Genomic DNA, 16,361 nt, shown 5'->3' on the forward strand with positions numbered 1-16,361 from the left:
GTCCATTTTTCTGAGGAACCGACAGACTGATTTCCAGAGTGGTTGTATCAGTTTACAACCCCACCAGCAGTGGAGAAGTGTTCCTCTTTCTCCACATCCTCACCAGCATCTATTGACATCTGAGTTTTGGATCTTGGCCAATCTGACTGGTGTGAGGTAGAATCTCAGGGTTGTTTTGATTCGAATTTCCCTGATGGCTAAGGATGTTGAGCACTTCCTTAGAAGTTTCTCAGCCATTCGATATTCCTCAATTGAGAAATTTTTGTTTAAGTCTGTACCCCATTTTTAAATAGGGTTGTATGATTCTCTGGTATCTCGCTTTTTGAGTTCTTTGTATACCTTGTATATTAGGCCTCTATCTGATGTGGGGTTGGTAAATATCTTTTCCCACTAGGTTGGCTGCCATTTTGTTTTCATGATAGTGTCTTTAGCCTTACAGAAACTTTGCAACCTCATTAAGTCCCATTTGTTAATCTTTGACCATAGAGCTCGAGCTATTGGTGTTCTGTTTAGAAAATTTTCTCCTGTGCCTATGAGTTCTAAGGTTTTCACTACTTTCTCATCTAATAGTTTCAGTGTACCTGGTTTAATGTGGAGATATTTGATCCACCTACACTTGAGCTTTGTACAAGGAGGTAAGAAAGGTTCTATTTTCATTCTTCTGCATGCTGAGTGCCAGTTGGACCAGCACCATTTGTTGAATAGGCTGTTCTGTATCCATTGAATGTTTACAGCTGCTTTGTCAAAAATCAGGTGATCATATATGTGAGGACTCATTTCTGGATCTTCTATTCTATTCCATTGATCCACGTCCCTATTTCAGTACCAGTACCATGCAGTTTTTAGCACAATTGCCTTGTAATATGGCTTGAGGTCAGGGATAGTGATTCCCGCAGATGTTTTCTTGTTGTTGAGGATGGATTTTACTATTCTAGGTCTTTTGTTATTCCAGATGAAATTGCACATTGCTCTTTCCAACTCAGTGAAGAACTGGGTTGGAATTTTGATGGGGATTGCATGGAATATGTATATTGCTTTTGGTACGATGGTCATTTTTACAATGTTTATCCTTCCAATCCGTGAACATGGGAGATCTTTCCATTTTCTGAGATCTTCCTCGATTTCCTTCTTTAGAGGTTTGAAGTTCTTGTCATACAGGTCCTTCATTGGCTTAGTTAGAGTCACACCAAGGTATTTCATATTGTTTGTGACCATTGTGAAGGGTATCTTTTCCCTGATTTCTTTCTCCACATGTTTGTCCTTTGAGTATAGGAAGGCTACTGATTTGTTTGAGTTGATTTTGTATCCAGCCACTTTGCTCAACTTGTTTATCAGCTGTAGGTGTTCTCAGGTGGAATTTGTGGGTTTGCTTAAGTACACTATCATGTCATCTGCAAATAGTGATGTTTTTACTTCTTCATTTCCAATTTGTATCCCTTTGATCTTCTTTTGGTGTTTAATTGCTCCAGCCAGGACTTCCAGTACTGTAGGGAGCCGTTTGTGCCACACCCAAACATGGCGCCGGCTTCCCGCCGAGAACTCAGCAATCAGAGCTGTTGCCCAGCCAAGAGACTTAATGCGCATGCGCCACATACGTCATAGCCCGCTCTCGGGGCATACTATTGAGTTACTGGAGGGCGCACCAATCACGTAGTGACACGAGTCTCCTAGGCATATATAGCAGTGCATTTCTCCCCCATGTGAGGAGAGAGGAAGATAGTGGAGAGATTGCGGGAGACCCCACGTGGAGGGATGGCAGAGAGATACCACGTGGAGAGAGACCCGATAGGAGAGGTTGCGGGAGATCCCACGTGGACAGAGACTGGACAGAGAGATCGCACGTGGGAGACTGCAGGTGAGAGGTCGCCTAGACAGTAGACCCCGGTAGGGAGTCCCCGGCTCAGAGAGAAGTTTCCTGCTCAAGAAGTCCCCTGCTCAGAGTGCTGTACAATAAAGGTTGTCCGCAGAAGAATCTGTTTGTTTGTTGCACGCCTGTTCCTACCGGCGGGAAGCGTGGGCGGGTGACACAGTACTATGTTGAATAGGTAGGGGGAGAGTGGGCAGCCTTGTCAAGTCCCTGATTTTAGTGGAATTGCTTAAAGTTTCTCGCCATTAAGTTTGATGTTGGCTGTTGGTTTGCTGTATATTGCTTTTATTATGTTTAGGTATGGGCCTTGGATTCCTGTTCTTTCCAAGACTTTTAACATAGAGGCATGTTGAATTTTGTCAAATGCTTTCTCAGCATCTAGTGAGATGACCGTGTGGTTTTGTTCTTTGAGTTTGTTTATATGGTGGATTACATTGATAGATTTCTGTATGTTAAACCATCCCTGCATCCCAGGGATGAAGCCTACTTGATCATGGTGAATGATTGTTTTGATGTGTTCTTGGATTCGGTTTGCAAGGATTTTGTTGAGTATTTTTGCATCAATGTTCATAAGTGAGATTGGTTGGAGGTTCTCTTTCATTGTAGGGTCTCTGTGTGGTTTAGGAATGAGGGTTACTGTAGCCTCAAAGAAATGATTTAGGTAGTGTTCCATGTGATTCTATTTTGTGGAATAGTTTGGAGAATATTGGTATTAGGTATTCTATGAAGGTCTGATAGAATTCTGCACTGAAGCCATCTGGTCCTGGGCTCTTTTTGGTTGGGAGGCTTTTGATGACTGCCTCTATTTCTTTAGGTGTTATGGAATATTTAGATGGTTTATGTGGTCCTGGCTTAACTTTAGTATCTTGTATCTGTCTAGGAATTTATCCATTTCTCCCAGATTTTCCAGCTTTGTTGAGTATAGGCTTTTGTAGTAGGATCTGATGATTTCTTGAATTTCCTCAATTTCAGTTGTTATTTCTCCACTTTCCTTTCTGATTTTGATAATTTGGATACTCTCTCTTTGCCCTCTATTTAGTCAGCCTAAGGGTTTATCAATCTTGTTGATTTTCTCAAAGAAATAGCTCTTGGTTTTGTTGATTCTTTCAGTGGTTCTTTTTGTTTCTATTTGGTCTATTTCTGCCCTAAGTTTGATTATTTCTTGCCTTCTACCCATCTTGTGTGTATCTGCTTTCTTTTGTTCTAGAGCTTTCAGTTGTGCTGTCAAGTTGCTGATGTATGCTCTCTCCAGTTTCTTTTTGGAAGCATTCAGAGCTATGAGTTTTCCTCTCAGTACTGCTTTCATTGCATCCCATAGGTTTGGGTATGTTGTGTTTTCGTTTTCATTGAATTCTACAAAATCTTTGATTTCTTTCTTTATTTCTTCTCTGACCCTGCTATCGTTTAACAGAACATTGTGTAGTTTCCATGTGTATGTGGGCTTTTTGTTGTCTTTGTTGTTGTTAAAGACCAACCTTAGACCATGGTGATCTGAGAGGATGCCTGGGAGTATTTCAATCTTCTTATATCTATTGAGGCTCGTTTTGTGACCAATTATGTGGTCAATTTTTGAGAAGGTGCCATGAGGTGCTAAGAAAAAGGTGTATTCTTTTTTTTTAGGATGATATGTTCTGTAGATATCTATTAATTCCAGTTGGTTTATAACCTCTGCTTGTTTTACAGTGTCCTTGTTCAGTTTTTGTTTCCCTGATTTGTCCATTGGTGAGAGTGAGCTATTGAGGTCTTCCACTATTGTTGTGTAGGGTGCAATGTATTTTTTGAGCTTTAGTAGGGTTTCTTTTACGACTGTGGGTGCTTTTGTATTTGGAACATATATGTTAAAGATTGAGAGCTCCTCCTGACAAATTTTCCCTGTAATAAGTAAAAAGTGTCCTTCCTTATCTTTTTTGATAAATTTTGGTTGAAAATCTACTTTATTCGATATTAGAATGGCCACTCCACCTTACTTCTTGGGGCCATTTGCTTGGAAGTTTTTTTTCCCCACCCTTTTACTCTGAGATAGTATCGTCTTTGTCTCTGAGATGAGTTTCTTGTATGCAACAAATTGCTGGGTTTTATTTATGTATCCAGTCTGATAGCCTATGTCTTTTTATTGGGGAATTGAGTCCATTTATGTTAATAGATATCAAAGAATAGTGGTTGCTGTTTCCTGCTATTTTGTTTGGAGGTTGGATTGTGCCTGTATGTCTTTCTTCTTTTGGTTTTCTTGCTTAGGAGTTTTCTTGTTTTTATTAGAATGTAGTTCCCCTCGTTATAATCGGTTTTCCACCTATAATTCGTTGTAGTGTTGGGTTTGTTGTCAGATATTGTGTAAATTTAGTTTTTTCTTGGAATTTCTTAATCTCTCCATCTATGGTGATTGAGAGTTTTGCTGGGTATAGCAGCTTTGGCTGGCACTTGTGCTCTCTTAGGGAGTGCATCATGTCTGACCAGGCTCTTCTAGCTTTCATAGTCTCTGTTGAGAAATCGGGTGTGATTCTGATTGGTCTTCCTTTATATGTTACATGGTCTTTTTCCCTTTCTGCTTTTAGTATTTTTTTTTTTTTTACTTTGGGCACTTGGCGTTTTGACTATTTTGTGTCAGGAGGAGTTTCTTTTCTGATCCAATCTACTTGGAGTTCTGTAGGCTTGTTTTATGCTCATGGTCATCTCATTCTTAAGGGTAGGGAAGTTTTCTTCTATGATTTTGTTGAAGATATTTACTGTGCCTCTTAGTTGATATTCTTTGCCCTATTCTATTCCTATTATCTTTAGGTTTGGTTTTCTCATTGTGTCCTGGATCTCCTGGACATTTTGTGTTAGGAGCTTTTTTGTTTTTGCATCTTCTCTGACTGTTTTGTCTATGTTTACAATGTGTCTTCGGTCCCCGAGATTGTCTCTTCCATCTCTTGTAGTCTATTGGAAATGCTTGCATCTGTGACTCCTAATTTCTTTTTTAGGTTTTCTACCTCTAGGGTTATCTCTTTCAGTGTTTTCTTTATTGTTTCAATTTCCGTTTTAAATTACTTCTTCCATTCCTTCATCTCTTTGGTTCTGTTTTCCCCTAGTTCTTTGAGTTCTTTGAGTGTTTTTCTTGTTTTCTCTTTAAAAGCTTGTAATTCTTTATGCTTTTCCTCCCGTTCTTGTTTAAGGATCTCTATTATCGTCTTGAGGTATGATTTTAGGTCTGTGTCTTCTTTTTCTGGTGTGTTTGGCATTCTGCTGTTTGCTGTGATGGGAGAGATGGGTACTGGTGTTGCCAGGTGGTCTTGGTTTCCCTGGGTTACATTTTTTCCCTTTCCTCTTGCCATCTTGTTGTCAGTCTTGTGTCCCTGGATCACTGCTGGATCACCGCTGGCTCACTGCTGGCTCACCACTGGTTCACTGCTGTTCCAGTCCTGTGTCCCTGGATCACCGCTGGCTCACTGCTGTTCCTGGTGGTGGGTGGTCTGAGTGTGGTTCCTCACTCCGTGTTGTCTGTCTGGAGCTGGCTCTAGGCTGAAGATTCTTGTGACCTTCGAAGCTAAACTGCAGGTTACCTGTCCAGTCACCCAATTCTCTCCTCTCCAGAACCATGTTCTGACACCGCCCCTGGCTTCCCTGGACTCTCAGCTTCACATTCTCAGCTCAGGACCAACTGGGCTCCACCTGAACTCTAACCCACCCTGCACAGTAGCTATGAGGAGAAGAGGGGCTGAGCTGGAAGATCCTCACAAGACTTCCTTCACCTGCTTCCACGCAGACGGCGTCCTGCAGTACGTCAGGTCCACGGCAGGACCGACTGGGTCACAGACATGGGAATTCAATCTGGTTTCTAGCATGCCACAGACCCAGCCGGAGATTGGACCCAATTTAGTCAGGTCTGTACTTGGTCTCTGTCATAGAGGTGCATTTCTGTCATGGTCACAGGAAGGGAAAGAAAGCAGAAAAAACAAGGCAGAAAGGAGTAATAAACAACGGTTTGACTAAGTGTGTGATTTCTGAGTTCTTTCCTGCACCTTCCTAGTCTTGAGACCCTATTACTCAAGATGAAATGCTTCTTTCTGGGAAATGCACCTTCGAACAATTTTGGTTTTGAGGCTGAATTCAGTGAATTGGAACTTGCTTTGTCGCCAGAGGTAGCTTCAACCTTTTGATAACTCCCGTCTTCACCTCCCCAGTGTTGGGATGGCAGGGATGCACTGCTATGCCATTTGTATGTGTATCTAGGATCGTTTGCATAGGAGTCTAGTGTTGGCAATTGAACATAGAGCTTCCTGAATGCTAGGCAAGCACTCTTCAAACTGAGTTGCATCCACAGCCCTCATGTTGGTTTCTGTTACAGACAGGCACGACACGACAACTTGGCAATCAATGACAGACCCCATACAGACAGGAGGTAGGGCTATTCCCACACAATTGTATTGCCGAGTGACATTATAGCAATCCTAGATTGTGTAAATACACTCTATAATGTTCGCACAACAAAGTCACTAGTAAGGTCTCCCAGAATGTTGCATGATGGTTGGTAACCGTTGATGTAATAAAAAGTTTCTGCCTCACACCTCAGGATGTTTTCAAGGGAATCCAAGGAGGGAGTGTTGGAATAATGAAATACTGCTCTGTCTTCATTTTCACTGCTGTTAACAGACACCATGACCAAAGCAACTCTTATAAAGACAACATTTAATTAGGACTGGCTTACAGGTCAGAGATTCAGTCCATTATCATCAAGGTGGGAGCATGGCAGCATCCAGGCATGCGTGGTGCAAAAGGAGCTGAGAGTTCTACATCTTCATCTAGAGGCTGCTAGAAGACTCCTTTCCAGACAGCTAGGACTAGGGTCTTAAATCCCACCCCCACAGTAACACACCAATTCTAACAAGGCCACACCTACTCCAACAAAGCCACACCTCCTAGTAGTGCCAGTCCCTGGGCCAAGCATACACAAACTAGCGGTATTCCTGAGTCAGTGAGCTCCAGTGAAGCAGAGGAAGGCAGACATGCTGTCATGTGTAAGATGGAGAATGAGCAGTGTGGGGACAGAGCTCAGAGGCCTGCGGGATGGCAGGAGGAAAGCACACACCACCAGAGCTCAGTCTTAGATGACACAGCATCCCAGCACAGACTGTCTGACAGTGAATGCTCAGTACAGAAGGAGAAGAAAGAACAGTGGAATTGGTCAGGAAAGTCTCATTAACACAAGCACCATGGGAACAATCTTTGCCCACACATCCCTCAGATACAGATAAAACACTCAGCTGCCAGGCTCCAGCCAGCAGGGACTTGCCAAAGTTTAAGTCAAAAGAGCAGCTTTTTAACACATGGGGTTCAGTGGCTGTGTCAAGATCACGCCTTCAAACCAGCTTAGAACAATACTAAGTGGACATCACAGCCTGGGTCTGCACTCCCAGCACTAAGGATCATGATTTCAAGGCTGCCTGAGATATGTAGGTTCAAAACCCTGCCCCAAACTACAGAGGGCCATGGATATAGTTGGTAGTAAAGCGACTGTCTAGCTTCGAAAGGCCTTGTCTCAGTCCCAAACACTACCATCACTGATGGTGATGGTGGTGATGATGATGGCGGTAGTGGTGGTGGGACCAGTGGCAGCTTGAATAAAATGTCCCCTTCCCCCAGGCTTAGACATGGAAAACTTAGTCCCTAGTTGGTGACTGTTTGGAAAGGGTTAGGAAGAGTGGCCTTGTTGGAGGAGGGTTGCTGGGGACCCAGTTATGGTTTCAAAAGGCCACATCAGTCTCAGCTAATGCTCTCTGCCTCCTGCCCGTGGACCTCAGCTGCTCCTGCTGCTGTTCTTTTGCTCAGCCACTGTGGACTCTAACCCTCAGGAACCAGAAAGCCAACCAAACGCTCTTTCACAAGTCGCCTTGATCATAGTGTTTTATACCAAGAATACTAATCAATAATAAAGTGGAAGAAGGGTTGGAAGAGAGTAAAAACACTTACTATACAAGTCCAATTAGCTACATTCAATGCCCAGAACCCTTCTAAAGGTAGAAAGAGAATTGGTTCTACAAAGTTATTCTATGGCCTTCATACATGTACCATGGCACACCCACCATCATCCTATTACATACATTCACATACAAGACACACACACAATAAACAAACAAACAAACAAGCAAACAATGTGTTTTCAAAAGGGACCTGGGATGTAAGTCAATGGTGGAGTGACACCCATCACCACACATCATATAGATGCCCAGATACATCCAGATACAACACACACACACACACACACACACACACACACACACACACACACTAAATAAATAAACAAGCAAATAAATAAATAAACAATGTGTTTTTAAAAGGGGTCTGTGGTATAAGTCAATGGTGGAGTGTTTGCCTAACACAATGTAGTGGTCTAGGTTCAGTTTCTATTCCCACTAAAAACACCAACAGAGCATCAAATCTTTGGTTTGGACATTGCTTTGTGGTCTCAGACTTGAGGTTTTCCTTGCAGAAGTTCTGACAGGGAGTGCAATGTGGCTGACCACATAATTTTTCTCCTTGAATCTCAGTAGGTCTCAGTAAGAGGGGAGCTTCCCCACTGGGGAGTGTTTGGAGATGTTTGGGGTGGTATAGTGACAGGAAGCCTAAGGGCGCAGCAAGAAAGATGCGGAACTGTCTCACACGGTGCAGAACAGCAGGAAGACACGGCCTGTCTGTGACCTCCATGTGTTCTATAAAACATCATTTATAGTAATCTGTGCCCAGGACACAACACACATTTGAATTTTCTAGGAACGCAACTGCTTTGTAAATTGAGGGAAGATGGTTCTTTGTTTTAGTTGGGACTTAGCCAAGAGTTGTTTTCTTTTTCAGGAAAATCATATACCAGAAGTAAGAGTGCTCAAGGTTTTCTGTTTACATCACCATGAGTTATAGCTGTTGCACACAGAGAGTGTGGATAAGCAGTACAGCTTTCAGTATGGCTGTACTCTCACATTTTTATATGCAAATGAGTATTTTATTCTAAATGAGATTTATTTCATCTCTATATTACAGTAAGATAATGCTGTATATAGTTAGTGTACTCATTTGCTAGATTTGCTTTAAGAAAGTACACCTAGTATTTTGAGAAAATGATTGTTTTGTTATGATTGGAGAAGGTTAAGGTGTTAGTGGGGTTTGATGGAAGATCTGTCCCAGGCCTCATTCCTCTGCTTGTAGATGATCCTTCATCATGTATGAATGACCTACTGTATCTCCTACCGTGCACATCTGTGTCTACAGTCCCAGTTTAAACAACATCTCTTTCATTGGCTTATGGTCCATCTAAATGGCCTCGTTTTAGCTAAATGACCTCCTTAGGGGTCCATCTCCAGAAATGCTCTGAGGAAGTAACAGTTAGGCCTTTAGCATATGCATTTTTAGGGTGTTGAGAGGGCACACAAGTCGATCTGCAACAGTTTTAGGAAGATACAGCATTACTACATATGGCTTTTGTTCTAAGACAGCAAAGGAAGACGTTGGAAACGTTATTACAAGTGAAAGACATTGAGTCTGGCAGCATTGAGGGCTACTGGTGTAATTCCTCATGAGGACAGCAGGGAGTAGTGTGCTGTAGCAGTGAGGGCTGCTCCTGGCTGCTAACAAGGTTTCCCTGAGATGTCCGTGATAAACCAGCTGAGGAGACTAGTGCTGGCTAGTAGGCCGAAGGAGTCAAGGGTTTACTGAAGCCACCTTGGCTGTAGAAAGAGTGGAGGACTCATGAGCACTTTGCCCAGCACCTTTAATGTGTCCTGTGGCGGTTCGAATATGCTTGGGCCATGGGAGATGTGGTCTTGAGGGAATGGATTGTTAGAGGAAGTGTGTCACTCTAGGGGTGGACTTTGAGACCCTATGGGAAGCACCACCCAGTACCCAAGAAAGTCTCCTGCTGCTACTGCTTCTGGAACAAGACAGAACTCTTGGCTCTTCCAGCAGCACGTCTGCCCGCATGCTGCCATGCTTCCAACCACGATGACAATGGACTAAACCTCAGCACCTGTAAGCCACGCCAATTAGTCAGTGTGACTCTACTTTCTCAGATTTGTTTCTTTTTTTCTTTTTCCTTTCTTTTCTTTTTCTTTTCTTTTTTTTTTTTTTTTACCACTAATGTGCCATGTGGGTGACTCAGACTCCTTCTTGCCCCAGAAATAACTTTATGTCTGCTTTTCTATCCTGCCCTGCCCTGCCCTGCCCTGCCCTGCCCTGCCCTGCCCTGCCCTGCCCTGCCCTGCCCTGCCCTGCCCTGCCCTGCCCTGCCCTGCCCTGCCCTGCCCTGCCCTGCCCTGCCCTGCCCTGCCCTGCCCTGCCCTGCCCTGCCCTGCCCTGCCCTGCCCTGCCCTGCCCTGCCCTGCCCTGCCCTGCCCTGCCCTGCCCTGCCCTGCCCTGCCCTGCCCTGCCCTGCCCTGCCCTGCCCTGCCCTGCCCTGCCCTGCCCTGCCCTGCCCTGCCCTGCCCTGCCCTGCCCTGCCCTGCCCTGCCCTGCCCTGCCCTGCCCTGCCCTGCCCTGCCCTGCCCTGCCCTGCCCTGCCCTGCCCTGCCCTGCCCTGCCCTGCCCTGCCCTGCCCTGCCCTGCCCTGCCCTGCCCTGCCCTGCCCTGCCCTGCCCTGCCCTGCCCTGCCCTGCCCTGCCCTGCCCTGCCCTGCCCTGCCCTGCCCTGCCCTGCCCTGCCCTGCCCTGCCCTGCCCTGCCCTGCCCTGCCCTGCCCTGCCCTGCCCTGCCCTGCCCTGCCCTGCCCTGCCCTGCCCTGCCCTGCCCTGCCCTGCCCTGCCCTGCCCTGCCCTGCCCTGCCCTGCCCTGCCCTGCCCTGCCCTGCCCTGCCCTGCCCTGCCCTGCCCTGCCCTGCCCTGCCCTGCCCTGCCCTGCCCTGCCCTGCCCTGCCCTGCCCTGCCCTGCCCTGCCCTGCCCTGCCCTGCCCTGCCCTGCCCTGCCCTGCCCTGCCCTGCCCTGCCCTGCCCTGCCCTGCCCTGCCCTGCCCTGCCCTGCCCTGCCCTGCCCTGCCCTGCCCTGCCCTGCCCTGCCCTGCCCTGCCCTGCCCTGCCCTGCCCTGCCCTGCCCTGCCCTGCCCTGCCCTGCCCTGCCCTGCCCTGCCCTGCCCTGCCCTGCCCTGCCCTGCCCTGCCCTGCCCTGCCCTGCCCTGCCCTGCCCTGCCCTGCCCTGCCCTGCCCTGCCCTGCCCTGCCCTGCCCTGCCCTGCCCTGCCCTGCCCTGCCCTGCCCTGCCCTGCCCTGCCCTGCCCTGCCCACCTGAGGCTCCACATGTAGCTGTGCTTGTAGGGGAAGTAGCTGCCCGGCTCGCTGCAGCAGTACTTGAGGTCAGCGAAGCCGCAGCAGTAGAGCAGCGCGGCCCCGTCGCCGCGCCGCGGGCACTGGAAGGGCTCCACGAAGCTGCGGTTGAGGCTGTAGTAGCCGGAGCACAGGCGGCTGCTCTCGCTCATCGCGGGCGGTCGTGCAGGACCCCGAAGTGAGTGCGACGTGCCCTAGGATAGGACTGTGCTGGTCTCAAGCTCCGGCGACTCTGGGCGCCTCCTGCGATCTGGGGTCCGAGTGCTGGGAACTCAGCCTCTCAGCCCTCTGGGCTCTACCTCCCGCTGTCCACGCGGTGCTGGAGTTCTGCTCACCACTAGGTCTCCTCTCTGAGTGGTCCCTTTCTCTGGTGGCCCAGCCCTCTGCCTCTTGTCCTTCTCCAGCTCCGACTGTTTTCCTTGCTCTCTGCGGTCTCCTTTCCACTTTCATTCACTTCATTCACAACCTGTCTTCACTCCACATCTGAAATGGGTGTAGGTTCAGCCAGTATCACCTTTGTTTGCCCAGTGACCCGGCAAATAGAGTCTAGCTCGCAGAGGCTTTACCTGGGTGGACCTATGATCCAGGTTGGGGAGCAGGCTAGTAAAAGGGCTTTGGATCAACCTTCTTGAGAACACAAGGTATTGACAATCGAATAACAACTCACTGTGGGTATTTTTTAAAACATACAACAGCACCCCCATGTTCACCTACACTATGTGGAAAAGAGAGAAAAGGCAAGAGGTGGTGGAAAAGAAAATGAGTATCTTCTAGAAAGTGAAGCAGAATGGGAAGAATTTTCAATCGAAGAATTTTCAATCACTTCTGAAGTGCAGAAACCACTTCACCATTTGATTCTCATTTTCCTAAGTGATTTTGTCCAGTCTTTTGAAATAGTAGTCACGTGTGCTTGTAGCAAGTCAAACAATACTGAGGGGTACACGAACAAAAAATAACAATAGCTTTGACTCGAAACTAGCAACTTGCGCCTGCAGAATTTCCAGGGCAGAGCACTGTTCCTTGTCAAGTTCCGCTTCCTTCCTTTGGCCAGAGGCTTGATTGGAAGGCAGACGTCATGAACTTGTGTGCTGGATATTTTTATATTCTTATAAATATTCCTGAGCTATGCTCTGGAACGCAGTTACTTGGAGACAGCTTGAGTCGTACCAATTTGTTTTTAAGCCTTGTTGACCAGGACCAGCATGGACTAAATTTTTTTCTCGCGGAGACCAATGCTTTGTGAACATTCTACTCCACAAAGCTTACCAGTGGGGGCGCCCCCAGCATCTCCAGCCCTGCAGGAACTTTAAGGATTCTTCTTTCCGCTGCTTTCAGTATTTCTTTTCCCAGCCTCAGACAGCTTCCTCCCCGATGTATGCAGACGAGTCTGTACTAGGCTGAAGATTCTTTTTTTTTTAAACTTTATTTTACAAAACAAAGATAAATGTACATATTTTTAAGCATTTTTGCATTAAAGTATACAAATACATTTTTATAAGGTTGTAATTAAGTATTTGTGGGTACATATACATACACATATGTATATATGTAACAATAATATGGGAAAAGAGGTTATTAATTTGAGTAGATAGGAGAGAAACTGGGAGGGGCTGTAGGACGGAAAGGGGGATGTGATATAGTTCTATTTTAATTAAAATATATTCTTTTTTTTTCTTTTTGTCTTGATCTTCACACAGTCTGTGGGTTGTTTCTGGGGCGTTCAGAGCTTTCTGGGGACAGTATCCCATTACCAGTGACTACATATTATGTCTGTTCTTTTGTGACTGGGTTATCTCACTCAGGATGATATTCTCTAGATGCATCCATTTTCTTGAAAATTTCGTTAGGCCATTGTTTCTGATAGCTGAGTAGTACTCCATTGTGTAAATATACCACAATTTTTGTATCCATTCATCTACTGAAGGACATCTGGGTTCTTTCCAGCTTCTGGCTATTATAAATAGAGCTGCAATGAACATTGTGGTACATGTATCTTTGTTGTATGTTGAAGTGTCTCTGGGATAAATGCCCAGAAGTAGAATAACTGGGTCTTCAGGTAGTATTGTGTCCATTTTTCTGAGGAACCGACAGACTGATTTCCAGAGTGGTTGTATCAGTTTACAACCCCACCAGCAGTGGAGAAGTGTTCCTCTTTCTCCACATCCTCACCAGCATCTATTGACATCTGAGTTTTGGATCTTGGCCAATCTGACTGGTGTGAGGTAGAATCTCAGGGTTGTTTTGATTCGAATTTCCCTGATGGCTAAGGATGTTGAGCACTTCCTTAGAAGTTTCTCAGCCATTCGATATTCCTCAATTGAGAAATTTTTGTTTAAGTCTGTACCCCATTTTTAAATAGGGTTGTATGATTCTCTGGTATCTCGCTTTTTGAGTTCTTTGTATACCTTGTATATTAGGCCTCTATCTGATGTGGGGTTGGTAAATATCTTTTCCCACTAGGTTGGCTGCCATTTTGTTTTCATGATAGTGTCTTTAGCCTTACAGAAACTTTGCAACCTCATTAAGTCCCATTTGTTAATCTTTGACCATAGAGCTCGAGCTATTGGTGTTCTGTTTAGAAAATTTTCTCCTGTGCCTATGAGTTCTAAGGTTTTCACTACTTTCTCATCTAATAGTTTCAGTGTACCTGGTTTAATGTGGAGATATTTGATCCACCTACACTTGAGCTTTGTACAAGGAGGTAAGAAAGGTTCTATTTTCATTCTTCTGCATGCTGAGTGCCAGTTGGACCAGCACCATTTGTTGAATAGGCTGTTCTGTATCCATTGAATGTTTACAGCTGCTTTGTCAAAAATCAGGTGATCATATATGTGAGGACTCATTTCTGGATCTTCTATTCTATTCCATTGATCCACGTCCCTATTTCAGTACCAGTACCATGCAGTTTTTAGCACAATTGCCTTGTAATATGGCTTGAGGTCAGGGATAGTGATTCCCGCAGATGTTTTCTTGTTGTTGAGGATGGATTTTACTATTCTAGGTCTTTTGTTATTCCAGATGAAATTGCACATTGCTCTTTCCAACTCAGTGAAGAACTGGGTTGGAATTTTGATGGGGATTGCATGGAATATGTATATTGCTTTTGGTACGATGGTCATTTTTACAATGTTTATCCTTCCAATCCGTGAACATGGGAGATCTTTCCATTTTCTGAGATCTTCCTCGATTTCCTTCTTTAGAGGTTTGAAGTTCTTGTCATACAGGTCCTTCATTGGCTTAGTTAGAGTCACACCAAGGTATTTCATATTGTTTGTGACCATTGTGAAGGGTATCTTTTCCCTGATTTCTTTCTCCACATGTTTGTCCTTTGAGTATAGGAAGGCTACTGATTTGTTTGAGTTGATTTTGTATCCAGCCACTTTGCTCAACTTGTTTATCAGCTGTAGGTGTTCTCAGGTGGAATTTGTGGGTTTGCTTAAGTACACTATCATGTCATCTGCAAATAGTGATGTTTTTACTTCTTCATTTCCAATTTGTATCCCTTTGATCTTCTTTTGGTGTTTAATTGCTCCAGCCAGGACTTCCAGTACTGTAGGGAGCCGTTTGTGCCACACCCAAACATGGCGCCGGCTTCCCGCCGAGAACTCAGCAATCAGAGCTGTTGCCCAGCCAAGAGACTTAATGCGCATGCGCCACATACGTCATAGCCCGCTCTCGGGGCATACTATTGAGTTACTGGAGGGCGCACCAATCACGTAGTGACACGAGTCTCCTAGGCATATATAGCAGTGCATTTCTCCCCCATGTGAGGAGAGAGGAAGATAGTGGAGAGATTGCGGGAGACCCCACGTGGAGGGATGGCAGAGAGATACCACGTGGAGAGAGACCCGATAGGAGAGGTTGCGGGAGATCCCACGTGGACAGAGACTGGACAGAGAGATCGCACGTGGGAGACTGCAGGTGAGAGGTCGCCTAGACAGTAGACCCCGGTAGGGAGTCCCCGGCTCAGAGAGAAGTTTCCTGCTCAAGAAGTCCCCTGCTCAGAGTGCTGTACAATAAAGGTTGTCCGCAGAAGAATCTGTTTGTTTGTTGCACGCCTGTTCCTACCGGCGGGAAGCGTGGGCGGGTGACACAGTACTATGTTGAATAGGTAGGGGGAGAGTGGGCAGCCTTGTCAAGTCCCTGATTTTAGTGGAATTGCTTAAAGTTTCTCGCCATTAAGTTTGATGTTGGCTGTTGGTTTGCTGTATATTGCTTTTATTATGTTTAGGTATGGGCCTTGGATTCCTGTTCTTTCCAAGACTTTTAACATAGAGGCATGTTGAATTTTGTCAAATGCTTTCTCAGCATCTAGTGAGATGACCGTGTGGTTTTGTTCTTTGAGTTTGTTTATATGGTGGATTACATTGATAGATTTCTGTATGTTAAACCATCCCTGCATCCCAGGGATGAAGCCTACTTGATCATGGTGAATGATTGTTTTGATGTGTTCTTGGATTCGGTTTGCAAGGATTTTGTTGAGTATTTTTGCATCAATGTTCATAAGTGAGATTGGTTGGAGGTTCTCTTTCATTGTAGGGTCTCTGTGTGGTTTAGGAATGAGGGTTACTGTAGCCTCAAAGAAATGATTTAGGTAGTGTTCCATGTGATTCTATTTTGTGGAATAGTTTGGAGAATATTGGTATTAGGTATTCTATGAAGGTCTGATAGAATTCTGCACTGAAGCCATCTGGTCCTGGGCTCTTTTTGGTTGGGAGGCTTTTGATGACTGCCTCTATTTCTTTAGGTGTTATGGAATATTTAGATGGTTTATGTGGTCCTGGCTTAACTTTAGTATCTTGTATCTGTCTAGGAATTTATCCATTTCTCCCAGATTTTCCAGCTTTGTTGAGTATAGGCTTTTGTAGTAGGATCTGATGATTTCTTGAATTTCCTCAATTTCAGTTGTTATTTCTCCACTTTCCTTTCTGATTTTGATAATTTGGATACTCTCTCTTTGCCCTCTATTTAGTCAGCCTAAGGGTTTATCAATCTTGTTGATTTTCTCAAAGAAATAGCTCTTGGTTTTGTTGATTCTTTCAGTGGTTCTTTTTGTTTCTATTTGGTCTATTTCTGCCCTAAGTTTGATTATTTCTTGCCTTCTACCCATCTTGTGTGTATCTGCTTTCTTTTGTTCTAGAGCTTTCAGTTGTGCTGTCAAGTTGCTGATGTATGCTCTCTCCAGTTTCTTTTTGGAAGCATTCAGAGCTATGAGTTT

This window comes from Micromys minutus (genome assembly GCF_963924665.1).
Source record: "Micromys minutus genome assembly, chromosome: 20".
In the NCBI taxonomy this organism is placed as follows: Eukaryota; Metazoa; Chordata; class Mammalia; order Rodentia; family Muridae; genus Micromys; species Micromys minutus.